This window comes from Falco naumanni, chromosome 1 (assembly GCF_017639655.2).
Source record: "Falco naumanni isolate bFalNau1 chromosome 1, bFalNau1.pat, whole genome shotgun sequence".
Lineage (NCBI taxonomy): Eukaryota > Metazoa > Chordata > Aves > Falconiformes > Falconidae > Falco > Falco naumanni.
Genome location: NC_054054.1, coordinates 119,382,492 through 119,389,562, shown reverse-complemented (window position 1 = coordinate 119,389,562; position 7,071 = coordinate 119,382,492).

Genomic DNA, 7,071 nt, shown 5'->3' with positions numbered 1-7,071 from the left:
AATGAAGCAGCAGCCAATTAATTTGCAGCTGGGTGCAGTTACATCAATAACAAAGTGGATAAGGGATGCAAACTAGTAGTGCCTGCTATGAGCAAATTAACTCTCTGTTCAGGCAGAGTAGCACACAGTAATGAGCTGATAGCCATATCAGTGAGTCATTAGAGGAGAGAGTAGAGCTCCTGTTGGATGCCATAACCAAGTTTTAGCTCTACCCAGAAACTAGGGCTTCACACAAAGGCAGGGCAGAAAAAGGCCATTTCCATCAGGTTTAACAAATACAGCTGTGACATGCTGAGGTTTGGCCACCCTGCTTCTCACAGGGCCTCCAGCCCACAGCTGAGGTGCTCCCCAGTCTGGCTTAGCAGCCCCTGCCAGTGACACCCCCTATGCATCTCATCTTCACCAGCTCCGGGAGGTAGCTCAGCTGGTAGGGGAGGGCTGTGCCAGCAGGGTTCAGCAGCACAAGCTCACCTCGTGGTGCTGAGTGCCTCCTGCCTTGCCCACCAGCACACAGCAGCTTCTGCACATTTGTTGGTTTGAATACGGACACCTGGGGTTTCTTTTTTCCTCCCCCTTTCCCCAAGCAGTAGAGGCTGGAAGCCCAGAGGATCATTATGTCTTACTATGTGTCTGACACAGCAACTCCCGTCCTGGATATCCAGTTCTGGCCTTTTGGGCACGATTGCAATATAAATACCTGACTTGCTCCAGTTAATGCTTGCAGTGCTGCAGTCCCCAAGAATTCAGGAACATCAGACAGACTTGACCATCTGTAACCCAACAACATGGAGCTCATCCTTTCTCCTCCAAAGCTCTCCCCCACAGCACAGGAAACCAGCCTTTCAAGGTCCACAAGGGTAGATGTCAGCAAGTTCTCAGCTCTCCAAATACCTGAAGGGTGCTCGAGATGTGTTTGTGAGGTCTCTCCCACTCACTTACCACCCTATAACCATGAGTCATTTTAGGTTCTTGTTCTTGACTATCAGTGCTTGGTGTGACAGGACTTTCACCTTCCGGCATTTCAACTCTGCCATAACAGAGGCAGTGTCAGTGGAGCGTATGCCGAGTGTGACAAATCCCTCTCTGGGACCACATATAATTTCCTCCACCTCAAGAGGTAAGCTGCCTCTGAAGGAAAAAGCAGCAGCAGTTTTTAAAAAAAAATAATAAAATAATCAAACCAGACAGCTAAGCCAGGACTATGACCACATCATCACAATGCACATTGCTGCTGTAGGCAGAGTTGCTCCTAGTGCCTTCACATTGAATTCACACCCTACCTTGTTAATAATGCCTTTCAAGACAGGCCATGAAATCACATTAAATTAAAAACCAAGACTGAAACTACCACATTGGAGGCACTCCTCTTCATCCCAGGACCGCGAATACATTTTAACTCAAAACTAAGAGGACTAGTGAGGGGAAAGTGTTGTATTTTCCCATTAGCACTTCCCCACTTACTTCTCCTCAAAAGAAACACCAAGCAACAGCTCCAGAAACTAATTTCTCTTATGAGTTAAAGTGGTGGAGGAGAAGCAACTAGGCAGCACTGTTGCAGACCAGCAGAGGAGGAAGATGGCCTCAGCAGCCATTTCAGTTTTCCAGCTGAAATAAAGACCCTTCCCAGCAGCAGCTGCAGCTCCTCACCCAATTTTAACCCTGCAAGAAGGCAGCCAAGCTCCAGCCTCTCCACAGACACCCCAAACCCTGGACTCCAGCCTGCTAAACCAGCTGCCCCTGCAGCAAGGCACTTTTTCTCCTCCCAAATCTCTACTTCAACCTGCAGCTTTTTCAAGAGGTTTAAATTCATTTAAAGCCACTATTAAAGTTCAACCTTTCATGTTCTTTATCCTTAAAGAACTGCAAGACCAGAAAATCCTTCACATCTGAGCAGGGCCAGGTCATCCTACATTAAAGATGGGGCAACAGAGCCACATTCATGCTGCAGTTAACAGCTAAGGATTAATTAGCACACACTGAACCCAACCCAGGCCAGTCCCTAGTTTGCTGAGCAGCCACAGAAGGAAGCTGGACATCTTTCAGCAGCAAGCACCTGCTAAAACCTTTGTGGAAGGACACCCTTGACCTCACACGGTTTAAAGTTCAGAGCTCAGTTCAGTCCTCCTGCTGTGCTCCAGCTGGGGGGCAACACTTTCCTCCAGCCAAAGGAGCCATGACTCAGCTCAGCTGTGAATCACCAGCCAGCCTCTTCATCTCCTCCAGCCGGCACCAGCCCTCATATATGAACAATTAGAGAGATGAATTGTCATGCTAAGCAGCCTGTTGGGCTCCCTGTGCCCCCGACTACTCTTCCGTTCACCGTCTGGGTTACGGGGGCAGAAGTATTTTTAGTGCTGCCAGCATTTTTAAACAAGTAACGGAAATGGAGCTTTTCTGGCTGATTTACCAGCAGTGGTTGCAAGGGATGGGGCTGTGTGGTTGCAGTGCCACCTCTAACCAGAAGCGAGGAGCAGGAGCACTGAGAGGCAAAGCCCGAATAGATGAATCGCACAGAGCATCGAGGCTTGGGGGAGTTTTAGCCTTCAAGTGGTCGGAGTGATGCACAACTTCAGACCAGCCCAGGCCAGTGTGCTGCCTCCTCCAGAAAAGACCCCGCTCAGCTGTGAGGTGAGCAACAGCTGCTCACCGTAGCTCAGTTCACTCATTGGGATCAAGCTGGAGAGTCTCACTTTTGCCTATGGAGAATTAAAGTGGTAAAAAACAAACTCAAGAGGTTTCAGACAAGGAAAAATCAGCAGTGCTTTTCTGAACAGATGTGCAGGCTGAACATGCTGCAGATGCCTCTTTTGGGGGACCACAGTGGCTCTGCCGTGGCAGTGGTGAGTCTCCAGCATCAGCACATCACCAACAGTGGTGCAGGACATGTTTCTGGAGGTGGTCTCTCTCCAGCACCATGGTAGACAAATCTTTCTCAAACCGGTGGGCAAAATTACCCATTTTCCAAGCATGTTGGGAGATGAAGACAATGGCAGAGAGGCAGTGAAGGACTGCCAAGCACTGGGTAACAGCATCCTTTATCCTATTAGGTAATCCTACATCTAACAGGAGAAGCAAACAGCACTGCTTCACTTGGATGGGATGGGGGGAGAAGGCTCATCCAAAGCAAAACCAAAGCAAAGACTCCTTTGCAAAAAAAACTCACTTTGCAAGAATTAATTCATTACATTGCCCTCCAGAAAGTAATATTAACTAAACCCTGCCAGTCACACAGAAAACAGTTCCAGCTTTGTAGGTTGTTCAAGAGCAGTTTTGTGAGCAGATGACATTTGAGATGGAGCATGTTTTAGTTCTTTATGCTAAGTGCAAGATACCATTTGGTTTAGAGGACAAAAACATTTTTATTTCAAAACACAGATAAGCAGTTGCCAGAGTTCATTACTCTCACAAGTTTTTCTGACAATAAATGTAGCTGGTGACTGTTCAAGATTGAAAAAAAGTCCCTTGTAAGACAGGGACAAGACATGCAAGGATCTTCTCAGATTTAAACAGGGACACTTCAGAAGGCAGCAGCCACTTCCAGAGCACCTCAAACACTTGAGCAGTTCAACATCTCTGCAAATTGGGAAACTCACATTTTAAGGATCACTTAGCAGGCTGCAGTAGATAAATAGCTTGTTCACATCTATCCTGGGAGGACTTATTCCATTCCACTTTTGCAGTGAAAAAAAGACCAGCCTCCACTCACCCACAGACAGCAAAGCAAGTTCCCCAAACCCTGTTCCATGACCCATGCCAGCATCCTGGCTCAGGCTCTGCAGGAGGTCCCTTGCCCCCAGGTAGCAGTATCCCTGCCACAGACCAGGAGCATTCACCCTGCACTGGTCACAGCAGCTCGCCTGGCTGAGGACAGCCTGTTCCTCACAGACACACCTTCTGCCCACCCAGCTGTGGTGGGAAGCTGGACAGGGTGAGCTTTAGTGGTTTTGTGGGTTTTTTGTCTGGAATTAAAATGGCTCATCCAGCAAAATCACAGGCAGAACTTACGATCTCCAAACGTAAGACAAGCTTAAGAGAAGGGATCAGGTGGAACAAGGCAGAAGGCTGGAAGAGGTGCCACTGCCATCTCCTCCCAGAGCTCCAAGATGCCTACAGCCCCACACTTTCCCGTGCCTCTGGGAGGAAAGCAGGCTCTTGGGTTTGGGTTCTGTCCCCTGCTGAGCTTCCAGGGCTCTCTGTGCACACACAGCCAGGAAAAGGGTCAATGTCCTGGCAGGCAAATTTGGACCCACAGCCCAGCACCCTCCCTGAGCATGGGCTGAAAGAAACGGTGCAGCACTGGCTGTGCTGCACAGCAGGAGCCACACAGTAACCTTGCAGCTTTTAAAAAAAGGCTCCAAAACAAATCAGCAAATCTCTTTGCTTTAATCATGTTTACTGGAGGCCAGAGGAACATAGAGGTATACCATTAAAACTGATCCATCTGCCCTGGAAAATTAATCTGATCCCCTTCAGCACGAAGGCACAGAGAGAGAGTGCAATACAAAAGGAAGAGGGATGAGTTCCCTCCTGTCGTCCCTGCTCAACACCAAGGCTTCAACTCCATTACAGGAGACCTCTGTCTCGTCTGCACACAGGCAAATTTCAAAGAGAGCAAACTATTTAAATGGACCGGCTTTTATTTCCAAAGAGAAGATGAATTCCTATTTATTCTCAGAATAGCAATTTTCTCCCCGTGCTGTAGAGGATATGAACCAATGAGCATGGAATGAAAGGGATTAATGAATGAATGAGTGGGACCTAGGCTCCCAGCTGCAGGAGGAAGGGGGGGAAGCCAGCCACAATGGGAGAGACTGCCAGAGAGAGAGAACCTATGGCTAGTGTTTAGCATCATAGACACCAAGGGCTCCCTGGGACCCCGGTTCAAATGGAGATGAATTAACAATCATCTGAAAAGATTCACTTAAGGGGAAACCAAACAAAGAGAAAGGTAGGAAGGGTTTAAAGTTTAGGCCAACCACATATTGTATAGAAAGGCCTGGTTCTGCAGAAATGCTGAACTTCTAACTGCTGACGCTACCCAGCTCCCAGCAGCTTTTGTCCTCCTTGAGAGATCCATGTGATGCTGGTTTCCTCCCAAAGTCTTAAAAACTGCAGAAAACCAAAAAGGTATTTCATATTTACCAAGGTATTTATACAAAGCATTGCTCATTTAAGACCTATTGACTCTCCTGGCTGGATCAGGGAGATGTAGCTTTGTGGAAGCTGCAAAACAAGCAAAAATTAAATTATCTTTTTCCCTTATTCTCAAGCTATTTTAAGTCAAGTTCAACATCAGGGGATTAGAGGCAAAATTGGGTATTAGGATTGGTTTTCAGCCTAGTGAGTGAGCTGGTCTGATTCACGTGGCTGTCAGTTTCTGGTACTGATGGCTTCCAATAAACTGCAGTGATGCACCCTTTGCTCTTGATGCCCCAAAACTGAACTTTGCTTTGGCTCCCCAGTACTTGGGAATGATAGGACACACAAAAGCTGCATTTAAAGCCATCATGGTTTGTTTAGTTGAGAGAAGCAAGTGACAGAGTCTTCTAAATCTAAAGAGTTAGCAGTTACCCATCATGCTACTATAATGCATGGCTTAATTTAAAAGCAAGCTTAATTTGCAGATTAATTATTATAGTCTCTGACTGGATGAGCTTGCAATAAATCACCTGGATGTGAAATTGCACAGCAATTACCTGATAGTACACTGAGCATGTAAATGTTGGTAAAGAAGCGTCACCTAATGAAGACTGATGTTGAGGAACTGCAGGCTACAGCCAGCAGAAGAAAGTCACAGTGCAAAGCAGGTCAGGGGAGTAGGTGGCAAACAGGATCAGAGATCAAAATGTTTAGGACCATTCACATCAGCCTTCAGGAGCAACATGAAAAAACAATGCAGGATTTTCAGGGGCCAGCAAATTACAATGGAAGCTGCTGGAATATCTCACAGGCAGCACTGGAACAGCACATTTGAGAGATGAGCCACTGGTCAGGACAGCCCCAGCAGCTTAGCAAGAAGCAACATGGACAGATCTCAAGGGGGTTAACCTTCAGCTGTCAGTAGGCTGCAACAGAAGACAGCCTGGATTTCAGAAGTATCACATCTCACCATTAATAGGCCAGTCCTGTGAAGCTATTCCCTTACAACATCCTTTGGATGTAGGAGATCTCATTGACCTGTTCATCTTATGCCTTGGGGCATAATACATGCTCCTGGGACCTCTGAGCACACACAAGAGATTTCCCAGCTGAGTCCCACCCCTGGCCAGGGCACAGCTGGTTTTTCTCATGAATGCTAACACCCAATGCACCTCCCACCCTCACCAGGGAAGGTCTGAACCATCCCATTTCCACCAAGGTGGCTTCCCCAGGTGGCACCTTTCTGATAGTAGAGCCAGAGCAGTAACTGTCCACAGTGTGACTCACACAAACCCATGCAGAAATTTCTCCTTGCCTCCTTTTGGCTGGCTGCAGCATCACTGCTCAGTGGTGCCAGGCTCTGGTTCTGTTTGGAACTCCCTTTTCGAGGAACAAGATTTTCAGCTTCATTTTTAAAGAGTGCTAGCCCAAGGCCATGGGGCACCCAGGACTAGAAACAACTTTAGAGTAACAGCCCTAAGCATGTTATCTTTTCTAAGCCAGGATGAACTGGAAACAAGGCAAGTTTATTTTTTCTCTGTAGCAGAGCTTAAGCCTTAAAGAGCAGTTTGTCACCCTCAGGACCCACTTGCAGGACGTGTGGGTGATGTTTCCCCCTCCACAGCACCAGCACTCTCACCCTACGACATGCTGCACCAATGCTGCTGGCCAGGAAGTCCAAAAGGCAGAGGAAAAACCTCTCACCTTGCAGGAGGTGATCCCAAAATGGGCAAGTGGCATTGCTGAGGAAACATGGCACTGTCCTGCAGAGCTGGAGGAAGCCAGGAGATAGTAGAGCACCTCAGCCCATTAACACAGACACCACTCATAGCCTCCTAGGTGAGAAGCAATTTACCAGAGAAGCTGGGATTTATAACAATGAGCAAAGCACTAGGAACAAATGCAAACACTGCTGGATGGAAGCCGTGAATG